Genomic DNA, 13,699 nt, shown 5'->3' with positions numbered 1-13,699 from the left:
CGGCCTGACAACACGTTTGTTAAATGTCTCGATGGGATCGACACATGGCCTTGCCAGTGCTCTACCAAACTTCATTGATTTCAATCTAGGGTTTACAACACGTTTGTTAAATGTCTCGATGGGATCGACACATGGCCATTGTGCTCTGCATGCATGGGTTCGAGTCCCATCCTCATCGTGTAACAATTACATTTCTGTGCTTTATTTTGGCACTGGAAGATTTTGACTTTCACAAACACTGGGAAAATTGCTGACTGCCACAGCGAGAGCACAGGACTTGGTATCTGAGTGGTTAAGGCGATGGACTGCTAATCCATTGTGCTCTGCATGCATGGGTTAGAATCTCATTGTATAACAATTAAAATTCTGTGCTTTATTTTGGCACTGGAAGATTTTGACTTTCACAAACACTGGTTAAATTGCTGACTGCCACAGCGAGAGCACAGGACTTGGTATCTGGTGGTTAAGGCGATGAACTGCATGTGTGGATTATAACACCAACCTCTTCACAAAACATTTGTTATTTCCTCTGTTACATGGCCCCACATGAATATAGAATCCCTGCGCAATCCTAGAGTGACTAATAAGATTCAGGTATTGAAGAATAGCTTCACCAAGGGCAACCTCAATGGTGGGATTTGAACCGACACCTCAACACACTTAATCAAGCACTTGAGACCACTCGGCCTGACAACACGTTTGTTAAATGTCTCGATGGGATCGACACATGGCCTTGCCATTGCTCTGCCAAACTTCATTGATTTCAATCTAGGGTTTTACAACACGTTTGTTAAATGTCTCGATGGGATCGACACATGGCCTTGCCATTGCTCTGCCTAACTTTCATTGATTTCAATCTAGGGTTTACATACAGCAACTACAGTTTTTTAAAGTCATTTGCCACTACCAAAATAAAGGATGAGGTGGCCGAGTGGTTAAGGCGATGGACTGCTAATCCATTGTGCTCTGCATGCATGGGTTCGAGTCCCATCCTCATTGTGTAACAATTACATTTCTGTGCTTTATTTTGGCACTGGAAGATTTTGACTTTCACAAACACTGGGAAAATTGCTGACTGCCACAGCGAGAGCACAGGACTTGGTATCTGAGTGGTTAAGGCGATGGACTGCTAATCCATTGTGCTCTGCATGCATAGGTTAGAATCTCATTGTATAACAATTAAAATTCTGTGCTTTTTTTGGCACTGGAAGATTTTGACTTTCACAAACACTGGTTAAATTGCTGACTGCCACAGCGAGAGCACAGGACTTGGTATCTTGTGGTTAAGGCGATGAACTGCATGTGTGGATTATAACACCAACCTCTTCACAAAACATTTGTTATTTCCTCTGTTACATGGCCCCACATGAATATAGAATCCCTGCGCAATCCTAGAGTGACTAATAAGATTCAGGTATTGAAGAATAGCTTCACCAAGGGCAACCTCAATGGTGGGATTTGAACCGACACCTCAACACACTTAATCAAGCACTTGAGACCACTCGGCCTGACAACACGTTTGTTAAATGTCTCGATGGGATCGACACATGGCCTTGCCATTGCTCTGCCGAACTTTCATAGATTTCAATCTAGGGTTTACATACAGCAACTACAGTTTTTTTAATTAATTTGCCACTTAAAAATACAGGGTGAGGTGGCCGAGTGGTTAAGGCGATGGACTGCTAATCCATTGTGCTCTGCATTCATGGGTTCCCATCCTCATCGTGTAACAATTAAATTTCTGTGCTTTATTTTGGCACTGGAAGATTTTGACTTTCACAAACACTGGGAAAATTGCTGACTGCCACAGCGAGAGCACAGGACTTGGTATCTGAGTGGTTAAGGCGATGGACTGCTAATCCATTGTGCTCTGCATGCATGGGTTAGAATCTCATTGTATAACAATTAAAATTCTGTGCTTTATTTTGGCACTGGAAGATTTTGAATTTCACAAACACTGGTAAAATTGCTGACTGCCTACAGCGAGAGCACAGGACTTGGTATCTGAGTGGTGAAGGCGATGAACTGCATGTGTGGATTATAACACCAACCTCTTCACAAAACATTTGTTATTTCCTCTCTTACATGGCCCCACATGAATATAGAATCCCTGCGCAATCCTAGAGTGACTAATAAGATTCAGGTATTGAAGAATAGCTTCACCAAGGGTAACCTCAATGGTGGGATTTGAACCGACACCTCAACACACTTAATCAAGCACTTGAGACCACTCGGCCTGACAACACGTTTGTTAAATGTCTCGATGGGATCGACACATGGCCTTGCCAGTGCTCTACCAAACTTCATTGATTTCAATCTAGGGTTTACAACACGTTTGTTAAATGTCTCGATGGGATCGACACATGGCCTTGCCATTGCTCTGCCTAACTTTCATTGATTTCAATCAAGGGTTTTACATACAGCAACTACAGTTTTTTGAAAGTCATTTGCCACTACCAAAATTCAGGATGAGGTGGCCGAGTGGTTAAGGCGATGGACTGCTAATCCATTGTGCTCTGCATGCATGGGTTTGAGTCCCATCCTCATCGTGTAACAATTACATTTCTGTGCTTTATTTTGGCACTGGAAGATTTTGACTTTCACAAACACTGGTAAAATTGCTGACTGCCACAGCGAGAGCACAGGACTTGGTATCTGAGTGGTGAAGGCGATGAACTGCATGTGTGGATTATAACACCAACCTCTTCACAAAACATTTGTTATTTCCTCTCTTACATGGCCCCACATGAATATAGAATCCCTGCGCAATCCTAGAGTGACTAATAAGATTCAGGTATTGAAGAATAGCTTCACCAAGGGTAACCTCAATGGTGGGATTTGAACCGACACCTCAACACACTTAATCAAGCACTTGAGACCACTCGGCCTGACAACACGTTTGTTAAATGTCTCGATGGGATCGACACATGGCCTTGCCAGTGCTCTACCAAACTTCATTGATTTCAATCTAGGGTTTACAACACGTTTGTTAAATGTCTCGATGGGATCGACACATGGCCTTGCCATTGCTCTGCCTAACTTTCATTGATTTCAATCAAGGGTTTTACATACAGCAACTACAGTTTTTTGAAAGTCATTTGCCACTACCAAAATTCAGGATGAGGTGGCCGAGTGGTTAAGGCGATGGACTGCTAATCCATTGTGCTCTGCATGCATGGGTTCGAATCCCATCCTCATCGTGTAACAATTACATTTCTGTGCTTTATTTTGGCACTGGAAGATTTTGACTTTCACAAACACTGGTAAAATTGCTGACTGCCACAGCGAGAGCACAGGACTTGGTATCTGAGTGGTGAAGGCGATGAACTGCATGTGTGGATTATAACACCAACCACTTCACAAGACTTTTATAATTTCCACTCTTACATGGCCCCACATGAATATAGAATCCCTGCGCAATCCTAGAGTGACTAATAAGATTCAGGTATTGAAGAATAGCTTCACCAAGGGTAACCTCAATGGTGGGATTTGAACCGACACCTCAACACACTTAATCAAGCACTTGAGACCACTCGGCCTGACAACACGTTTGTTAAATGTCTCGATGGGATCGACACATGGCCTTGCCAGTGCTCTACCAAACTTCATTGATTTCAATCTAGGGTTTACAACACGTTTGTTAAATGTCTCGATGGGATCGACACATGGCCATTGTGCTCTGCATGCATGGGGTCGAGTCCCATCCTCATCGTGTAACAATTACATTTCTGTGCTTTATTTTGGCACTGGAAGATTTTGACTTTCACAAACACTGGGAAAATTGCTGACTGCCACAGCGAGGGCACATGACTTGGTATCTGAGTGGTTAAGGCGATGGACTGCTAATCCATTGTGCTCTGCATGCATGGGTTCGAGTCCCATCCTCATCGTGTAACAATTACATTTCTGTGCTTTATTTTGGCACTGGAAGATTTTGACTTTCACAAACACTGGGAAAATTGCTGACTGCCACAGCGAGAGCACAGGACTTGGTATCTGAGTGGTTAAGGCGATGGACTGCTAATCCATTGTGCTCTGCATGCATAGGTTAGAATCTCATTGTATAACAATTAACATTCTGTGCATTTTTTGGCACTGGAAGATTTTGACTTTCACAAACACTGGTTAAATTGCTGACTGCCACAGCGAGAGCACAGGACTTGGTATCTGGTTGGTTAAGGCGATGAACTGCATGTGTGGATTATAACACCAACCTCTTCACAAAACATTTGTTATTTCCTCTGTTACATGGCCCCACATGAATATAGAATCCCTGCGCAATCCTAGAGTGACTAATACGATTCAGGTATTGAAGAATAGCTTCACCAAGGGCAACCTCAATGGTGGGATTTGAACCGACACCTCAACACACTTAATCAAGCACTTGAGACCACTCGGCCTGACAACACGTTTGTTAAATGTCTCGATGGGATCGACACATGGCCTTGCCATTGCTCTGCCGAACTTTCATTGATTTCAATCTAGGGTTTACATACAGCAACTACAGTTTTTTTAATTAATTTGCCACTTAAAAATACAGGGTGAGGTGGCCGAGTGGTTAAGGCGATGGACTGCTAATCCATTGTGCTCTGCATTCATGGGTTCCCATCCTCATCTTGTAACAATTACATTTCTGTGCTTTATTTTGGCACTGGAAGATTTTGACTTTCACAAACACTGGTAAAATTGCTGACTGCCACAGCGAGAGCACAGGACTTGGTATCTGAGTGGTTAAGGCGATGGGCTGCTAATCCATTGTGCTCTGCATGCATGTGTTAGAATCTCATTGTATAACAATTAAATTTCTGTGCTTTATTTTGGCACTGGAAGATTTTGACTTTCACAAACACTGGTAAAATTGCTGACTGCCACAGCGAGAGCACAGGACTTGGTATCTGAGTGGTGAAGGCGATGAACTGCATGTGTGGATTATAACACCAACCTCTTCACAAAACATTTGTTATTTCCTCTCTTACATGGCCCCACATGAATATAGAATCCCTGCGCAATCCTAGAGTGACTAATAAGATTCAGGTATTGAAGAATAGCTTCACCAAGGGTAACCTCAATGGTGGGATTTGAACCGACACCTCAACACACTTAATCAAGCACTTGAGACCACTCGGCCTGACAACACGTTTGTTAAATGTCTCGATGGGATCGACACATGGCCTTGCCAGTGCTCTACCAAACTTCATTGATTTCAATCTAGGGTTTACAACACGTTTGTTAAATGTCTCGATGGGATCGACACATGGCCTTGCCATTGCTCTGCCTAACTTTCATTGATTTCAATCAAGGGTTTTACATACAGCAACTACAGTTTTTTGAAAGTCATTTGCCACTACCAAAATTCAGGATGAGGTGGCCGAGTGGTTAAGGCGATGGACTGCTAATCCATTGTGCTCTGCATGCATGGGTTTGAGTCCCATCCTCATCGTGTAACAATTACATTTCTGTGCTTTATTTTGGCACTGGAAGATTTTGACTTTCACAAACACTGGTAAAATTGCTGACTGCCACAGCGAGAGCACAGGACTTGGTATCTGAGTGGTGAAGGCGATGAACTGCATGTGTGGATTATAACACCAACCTCTTCACAAAACATTTGTTATTTCCTCTCTTACATGGCCCCACATGAATATAGAATCCCTGCGCAATCCTAGAGTGACTAATAAGATTCAGGTATTGAAGAATAGCTTCACCAAGGGTAACCTCAATGGTGGGATTTGAACCGACACCTCAACACACTTAATCAAGCACTTGAGACCACTCGGCCTGACAACACGTTTGTTAAATGTCTCGATGGGATCGACACATGGCCTTGCCAGTGCTCTACCAAACTTCATTGATTTCAATCTAGGGTTTACAACACGTTTGTTAAATGTCTCGATGGGATCGACACATGGCCTTGCCATTGCTCTGCCTAACTTTCATTGATTTCAATCAAGGGTTTTACATACAGCAACTACAGTTTTTTGAAAGTCATTTGCCACTACCAAAATTCAGGATGAGGTGGCCGAGTGGTTAAGGCGATGGACTGCTAATCCATTGTGCTCTGCATGCATGGGTTCGAGTCCCATCCTCATCGTGTAACAATTACATTTCTGTGCTTTATTTTGGCACTGGAAGATTTTGACTTTCACAAACACTGGTAAAATTGCTGACTGCCACAGCGAGAGCACAGGACTTGGTATCTGAGTGGTGAAGGCGATGAACTGCATGTGTGGATTATAACACCAACCACTTCACAAGACTTTTATAATTTCCACTCTTACATGGCCCCACATGAATATATACATTTACATTACATTTACATTTACATTTACATTTAAGTCATTTAGCAGACGCTCTTATCCAGAGCGACTTACAAATTGGTGCATTCACCTTATGACATCCAGTGGAACAGCCACTTTACAATAGTGCATCTACATATTTTAAGGGGGGAGGGGGTGAGAAGGATTACTTTATCCTATCCTAGGTATTCCTTAAAGAGGTGGGGTTTCAGGTGTCTCCGGAAGGTGGTGATTGACTCCGCTGTCCTGGCGTCGTGAGGGAGTTTGTTCCACCATTGGGGAGCCAGAGCAGCGAACAGTTTTGACTGGGCTGAGCGGGAACTGTACTTCCTCAGTGGTAGGGAGGCGAGCAGGCCAGAGGTGGATGAACGCAGTGCCCTTATTTGGGTGTAGGGCCTGATCAGAGCCTGGAGGTACTGAGGTGCCGTTCCCCTCACAGCTCCGTAGGCAAGCACCATGGTCTTGTAGCGGATGCGAGCTTCAACTGGAAGCCAGTGGAGAGAGCGGAGGAGCGGGGTGACGTGAGAGAACTTGGGAAGGTTGAACACTAGACGGGCTGCGGCATTCTGGATGAGTTGAAGGGGTTTAATGGCACAGGCAGGGAGCCCAGCCAACAGCGAGTTGCAGTAATCCAGACGGGAGATGACAAGTGCCTGGATTAGGACCTGCGCCGCTTCCTGTGTGAGGCAGGGTCGTACTCTGCGGATGTTGTAGAGCAACATCCCTGCGCAATCCTATATAGAATATAGAATCCCTGCGCAATCCTAGAGTGACTAATAAGATTCAGGTATTGAAGAATAGCTTCACCAAGGGTAACCTCAATGGTGGGATTTGAACCGACACCTCAACACACTTAATCAAGCACTTGAGACCACTCGGCCTGACAACACGTTTGTTAAATGTCTCGATGGGATCGACACATGGCCTTGCCAGTGCTCTACCAAACTTCATTGATTTCAATCTAGGGTTTACAACACGTTTGTTAAATGTCTCGATGGGATCGACACATGGCCATTGTGCTCTGCATGCATGGGGTCGAGTCCCATCCTCATCGTGTAACAATTACATTTCTGTGCTTTATTTTGGCACTGGAAGATTTTGACTTTCACAAACACTGGGAAAATTGCTGACTGCCACAGCGAGAGCACATGACTTGGTATCTGAGTGGTTAAGGCGATGGACTGCTAATCCATTGTGCTCTGCATGCATGGGTTAGAATCTCATTGTATAACAATTAAAATTCTGTGCTTTTTTTGGCACTGGAAGATTTTGACTTTCACAAACACTGGTTAAATTGCTGACTGCCACAGCGAGAGCACAGGACTTGGTATCTGGTTGGTTAAGGCGATGAACTGCATGTGTGGATTATAACACCAACCTCTTCACAAAACATTTGTTATTTCCTCTGTTACATGGCCCCACATGAATATAGAATCCCTGCGCAATCCTAGAGTGACTAATACGATTCAGGTATTGAAGAATAGCTTCACCAAGGGCAACCTCAATGGTGGGATTTGAACCGACACCTCAACACACTTAATCAAGCACTTGAGACCACTCGGCCTGACAACACGTTTGTTAAATGTCTCGATGGGATCGACACATGGCCTTGCCATTGCTCTGCCAAACTTCATTGATTTCAATCTAGGGTTTTACAACACGTTTGTTAAATGTCTCGATGGGATCGACACATGGACTTGCCATTGCTCTGCCTAACTTTCATTGGTTTCAAACTAGGGTTTACATACAGCAACTACAGTTTTTTAAAGTCATTTGCCAATTCAAAATAAAGGATGAGGTGGCTGAGTGGTTAAGGCGATGGACTGCTAATCCATTGTGCTCTGCATGCATGGGTTTGAGTCCCATCCTCATCGTGTAACAATTACATTTCTGTGCTTTATTTTGGCACTGGAAGATTTTGACTTTCACAAACACTGGGAAAATTGCTGACTGCCACAGCGAGAGCACAGGACTTGGTATCTGAGTGGTTAAGGCGATGGACTGCTAATCCATTGTGCTCTGCATGCATAGGTTAGAATCTCATTGTATAACAATTAAAATTCTGTGCATTTTTTGGCACTGGAAGATTTTGACTTTCACAAACACTGGTTAAATTGCTGACTGCCACAGCGAGAGCACAGGACTTGGTATCTGGTTGGTTAAGGCGATGAACTGCATGTGTGGATTATAACACCAACCTCTTCACAAAACATTTGTTATTTCCTCTGTTACATGGCCCCACATGAATATAGAATCCCTGCGCAATCCTAGAGTGACTAATACGATTCAGGTATTGAAGAATAGCTTCACCAAGGGCAACCTCAATGGTGGGATTTGAACCGACACCTCAACACACTTAATCAAGCACTTGAGACCACTCGGCCTGACAACACGTTTGTTAAATGTCTCAATGGGATCGACACATGGCCTTGCCATTGCTCTGCCGAACTTTCATTGATTTCAATCTAGGGTTTACATACAGCAACTACAGTTTTTTAAATTAATTTGCCGCTTAAAAATACAGGGTGAGGTGGCCGAGTGGTTAAGGCGATGGACTGCTAACCCATTGTGCTCTGCATTCATGGGTTCCCATCCTCATCGTGTAACAATTACATTTCTGTGCTTTATTTTGGCACTGGAAGATTTTGACTTTCACAAACACTGGTAAAATTGCTGACTGCCACAGCGAGAGCACAGGACTTGGTATCTGAGTGGTGAAGGCGATGAACTGCATGTGTGGATTATAACACCAACCTCTTCACGAAACATTTGTTATTTCCTCTCTTACATGGCCCCACATGAATATAGAATCCCTGCGCAATCCTAAAGTGACTAGTAAGATTCAGGTATTGAAGAATAGCTTCACCAAGGGCAACCTCAATGGTGGGATTTGAACCGACACCTCAACACACTTAATCAAGCACTTGAGACCACTCGGCCTGACAACACGTTTGTTAAATGCCTCGATGGGATCGACACATGGCCTTGCCATTGCTCTGCAGAACTTTCATTGATTTCAATCTAGGGTTTACATACAGGAACTACGGTTTTTTAAATTCATTTGCCACTTCAAAATACAGGATGAGGTGGCTGAGTGTTTAAGGCGATGGACTGCTAATCCATTGTGCTCTGCATGCAATGGGTTCGAATCCCATCCTCATCGTGTAACAATTAAATTTCTGTGCTTTATTTTGGCACTGGAAGATTTTGACTTTCACAAACACTGGTAAAATTGCTGACTGCCACAGCGAGAGCACAGGACTTGGTATCTGAGTGGTTAAGGCGATGGGCTGCTAATCCATTGTGCTCTGCATGTTAGAATCTCATTGTATAACAATTAAAATTCTGTGCTTTATTTTGGCACATAAGATTTTGAATTTCACAAACACTGGTAAAATTGCTGACTGCTACAGCGCGAGAGCACAGGACTTGGTATCTGAGTGGTGAAGGCGATGAACTGCATGTGTGGATTATAACACCAACCTCTTCACAAAACATTTGTTATTTCCTCTCTTACATGGCCCCACATGAATATAGAATCCCTGCGCAATCCTAGAGTGACTAATAAGATTCAGGTATTGAAGAATAGCTTCACCAAGGGTAACCTCAATGGTGGGATTTGAACCAACACCTCAACACACTTAATCAAGCACTTGAGACCACTCGGCCTGACAACACGTTTGTTAAATGTCTCGATGGGATCGACACATGGCCTTGCCAGTGCTCTACCAAACTTCATTGATTTCAATCTAGGGTTTTACAACACGTTTGTTAAATGTCTCGATGGGATCGACACATGGCCTTGCCATTGCTCTGCCTAACTTTCATTGGTTTCAAACTAGGGTTTACATACAGCAACTACAGTTTTTTTAATTAATTTGCCACTTAAAAATACAGGGTGAGGTGGCCGAGTGGTTAAGGCGATGGACTGCTAATCCATTGTGCTCTGCATTCATGGGTTCGAATCCCATCCTCATCGTGTAACAATTACATTTCTGTGCTTTATTTTGGCACTGGAAGATTTTGACTTTCACAAACACTGGGAAAATTGCTGACTGCCACAGCGAGAGCACATGACTTGGTATCTGAGTGGTTAAGGCGATGGACTGCTAATCCATTGTGCTCTGCATGCATGGGTTAGAATCTCATTGTATAACAATTAAAATTCTGTGCTTTTTTTGGCACTGGAAGATTTTGACTTTCACAAACACTGGTTAAATTGCTGACTGCCACAGCGAGAGCACAGGACTTGGTATCTGGTTGGTTAAGGCGATGAACTGCATGTGTGGATTATAACACCAACCTCTTCACAAAACATTTGTTATTTCCTCTGTTACATGGCCCCACATGAATATAGAATCCCTGCGCAATCCTAGAGTGACTAATACGATTCAGGTATTGAAGAATAGCTTCACCAAAGGGCAACCTCAATGGTGGGATTTGAACCGACACCTCAACACACTTAATCAAGCACTTGAGACCACTCGGCCTGACAACACGTTTGTTAAATGTCTCGATGGGATCGACACATGGCCTTGCCATTGCTCTGCCGAACTTTCATTGATTTCAATCTAGGGTTTACATACAGCAACTACAGTTTTTTAAATTAATTTGCCACTTAAAAATACAGGGTGAGGTGGCCGAGTGGTTAAGGCGATGGACTGCTAATCCATTGTGCTCTGCATTCATGGGTTCCCATCCTCATCGTGTAACAATTAAATTTCTGTGCTTTATTTTGGCACTGGAAGATTTTGACTTTCACAAACACTGGTAAAATTGCTGACTGCCACAGCGAGAGCACAGGACTTGGTATCTGAGTGGTGAAGGCGATGAACTGCATGTGTGGATTATAACACCAACCTCTTTACAAACATTTGTTATTTCCTCTCTTACATGGCCCCACATGAATATAGAATCCCTGCGCAATCCTAAAGTGACTAGTAAGATTCAGGTATTGAAGAATAGCTTCACCAAGGGCAACCTCAATGGTGGGATTTGAACCGACACCTCAACACACTTAATCAAGCACTTGAGACCACTCGGCCTGACAACACGTTTGTTAAATGCCTCGATGGGATCGACACATGGCCTTGCCATTGCTCTGCCTAACTTTCATTGATTTCAATCAAGGGTTTACATACAGCAACTACAGTTTTTTGAAAGTCATTTGCCACTAACAAAATTCAGGATGAGGTGGCCGAGTGGTTAAGGCGATGGACTGCTAATCCATTGTGCTTTGCATGCATGGGTTCGAGTCCCATCCTCATCGTGTAACAATTACATTTCTGTGCTTTATTTTGGCACTGGAAGATTTTGACTTTCACAAACACTGGTAAAATTGCTGACTGCCACAGCGAGAGCACAGGACTTGGTATCTGAGTGGTGAAGGCGATGAACTGCATGTGTGGATTATAACACCAACCACTTCACAAGACTTTTATAATTTCCTCTCTTACATGGCCCCACATGAATATAGAATCCCTGCGCAATCCTAGAGTGACTAATAAGATTCAGGTATTGAAGAATAGCTTCACCAAGGGTAACCTCAATGGTGGGATTTGAACCGACACCTCAACACACTTAATCAAGCACTTGAGACCACTCGGCCTGACAACACGTTTGTTAAATGCCTCGATGGGATCGACACATGGCCTTGCCATTGCTCTGCAGAACTTTCATTGATTTCAATCTAGGGTTTACATACAGGAACTACGGTTTTTTAAATTCATTTGCCACTTCAAAATACAGGATGAGGTGGCTGAGTGTTTAAGGCGATGGACTGCTAATCCATTGTGCTCTGCATGCAATGGGTTCGAATCCCATCCTCATCGTGTAACAATTAAATTTCTGTGCTTTATTTTGGCACTGGAAGATTTTGACTTTCACAAACACTGGTAAAATTGCTGACTGCCACAGCGAGAGCACAGGACTTGGTATCTGAGTGGTTAAGGCGATGGGCTGCTAATCCATTGTGCTCTGCATGTTAGAATCTCATTGTATAACAATTAAAATTCTGTGCTTTATTTTGGCACATAAGATTTTGAATTTCACAAACACTGGTAAAATTGCTGACTGCTACAGCGAGAGCACAGGACTTGGTATCTGAGTGGTGAAGGCGATGAACTGCATGTGTGGATTATAACACCAACCTCTTCACAAAACATTTGTTATTTCCTCTCTTACATGGCCCCACATGAATATAGAATCCCTGCGCAATCCTAGAGTGACTAATAAGATTCAGGTATTGAAGAATAGCTTCACCAAGGGTAACCTCAATGGTGGGATTTGAACCAACACCTCAACACACTTAATCAAGCACTTGAGACCACTCGGCCTGACAACACGTTTGTTAAATGTCTCGATGGGATCGACACATGGCCTTGCCAGTGCTCTACCAAACTTCATTGATTTCAATCTAGGGTTTTACAACACGTTTGTTAAATGTCTCGATGGGATCGACACATGGCCTTGCCATTGCTCTGCCTAACTTTCATTGGTTTCAAACTAGGGTTTACATACAGCAACTACAGTTTTTTTAATTAATTTGCCACTTAAAAATACAGGGTGAGGTGGCCGAGTGGTTAAGGCGATGGACTGCTAATCCATTGTGCTCTGCATTCATGGGTTCGAATCCCATCCTCATCGTGTAACAATTACATTTCTGTGCTTTATTTTGGCACTGGAAGATTTTGACTTTCACAAACACTGGGAAAATTGCTGACTGCCACAGCGAGAGCACATGACTTGGTATCTGAGTGGTTAAGGCGATGGACTGCTAATCCATTGTGCTCTGCATGCATGGGTTAGAATCTCATTGTATAACAATTAAAATTCTGTGCTTTTTTTGGCACTGGAAGATTTTGACTTTCACAAACACTGGTTAAATTGCTGACTGCCACAGCGAGAGCACAGGACTTGGTATCTGGTTGGTTAAGGCGATGAACTGCATGTGTGGATTATAACACCAACCTCTTCACAAAACATTTGTTATTTCCTCTGTTACATGGCCCCACATGAATATAGAATCCCTGCGCAATCCTAGAGTGACTAATACGATTCAGGTATTGAAGAATAGCTTCACCAAGGGCAACCTCAATGGTGGGATTTGAACCGACACCTCAACACACTTAATCAAGCACTTGAGACCACTCGGCCTGACAACACGTTTGTTAAATGTCTCGATGGGATCGACACATGGCCTTGCCATTGCTCTGCCGAACTTTCATTGATTTCAATCTAGGGTTTACATACAGCAACTACAGTTTTTTAAATTAATTTGCCACTTAAAAATACAGGGTGAGGTGGCCGAGTGGTTAAGGCGATGGACTGCTAATCCATTGTGCTCTGCATTCATGGGTTCCCATCCTCATCGTGTAACAATTAAATTTCTGTGCTTTATTTTG

The 13,699-nt window shown here is 43.3% G+C and overlaps 8 non-coding genes across 8 annotated transcripts; all 8 read left to right on the top strand.

Annotated features, from left to right (window-relative positions):
• The first annotated feature begins 917 nt into the window (after positions 1–917).
• trnas-gcu lies at positions 918–999 on the top strand. The gene has a single exon. It is a non-coding gene; the product is annotated as a tRNA-Ser (tRNA).
• Positions 1,000–2,467: 1,468 nt separating this feature from the next.
• trnas-gcu lies at positions 2,468–2,549 on the top strand. Its single transcript has one exon. It is a non-coding gene; the product is annotated as a tRNA-Ser (tRNA).
• Positions 2,550–3,118: 569 nt separating this feature from the next.
• trnas-gcu lies at positions 3,119–3,200 on the top strand. The gene has a single exon. It is a non-coding gene; the product is annotated as a tRNA-Ser (tRNA).
• Positions 3,201–5,358: 2,158 nt separating this feature from the next.
• Positions 5,359–5,440, top strand: trnas-gcu. The gene has a single exon. It is a non-coding gene; the product is annotated as a tRNA-Ser (tRNA).
• A 569-nt stretch (positions 5,441–6,009) lies between these two features.
• Positions 6,010–6,091, top strand: trnas-gcu. The gene has a single exon. It is a non-coding gene; the product is annotated as a tRNA-Ser (tRNA).
• A 4,102-nt stretch (positions 6,092–10,193) lies between these two features.
• On the top strand, positions 10,194–10,275 carry trnas-gcu. Its single transcript has one exon. It is a non-coding gene; the product is annotated as a tRNA-Ser (tRNA).
• Positions 10,276–11,483: 1,208 nt separating this feature from the next.
• On the top strand, positions 11,484–11,565 carry trnas-gcu. Its single transcript has one exon. It is a non-coding gene; the product is annotated as a tRNA-Ser (tRNA).
• Positions 11,566–12,859: 1,294 nt separating this feature from the next.
• On the top strand, positions 12,860–12,941 carry trnas-gcu. Its single transcript has one exon. It is a non-coding gene; the product is annotated as a tRNA-Ser (tRNA).
• Positions 12,942–13,699: the final 758 nt, after the last annotated feature.

This window comes from Oncorhynchus gorbuscha, linkage group LG14 (genome assembly GCF_021184085.1).
Source record: "Oncorhynchus gorbuscha isolate QuinsamMale2020 ecotype Even-year linkage group LG14, OgorEven_v1.0, whole genome shotgun sequence".
In the NCBI taxonomy this organism is placed as follows: domain Eukaryota; kingdom Metazoa; phylum Chordata; class Actinopteri; order Salmoniformes; family Salmonidae; genus Oncorhynchus; species Oncorhynchus gorbuscha.
This window is presented reverse-complemented; position numbering and strand designations above follow the sequence as displayed.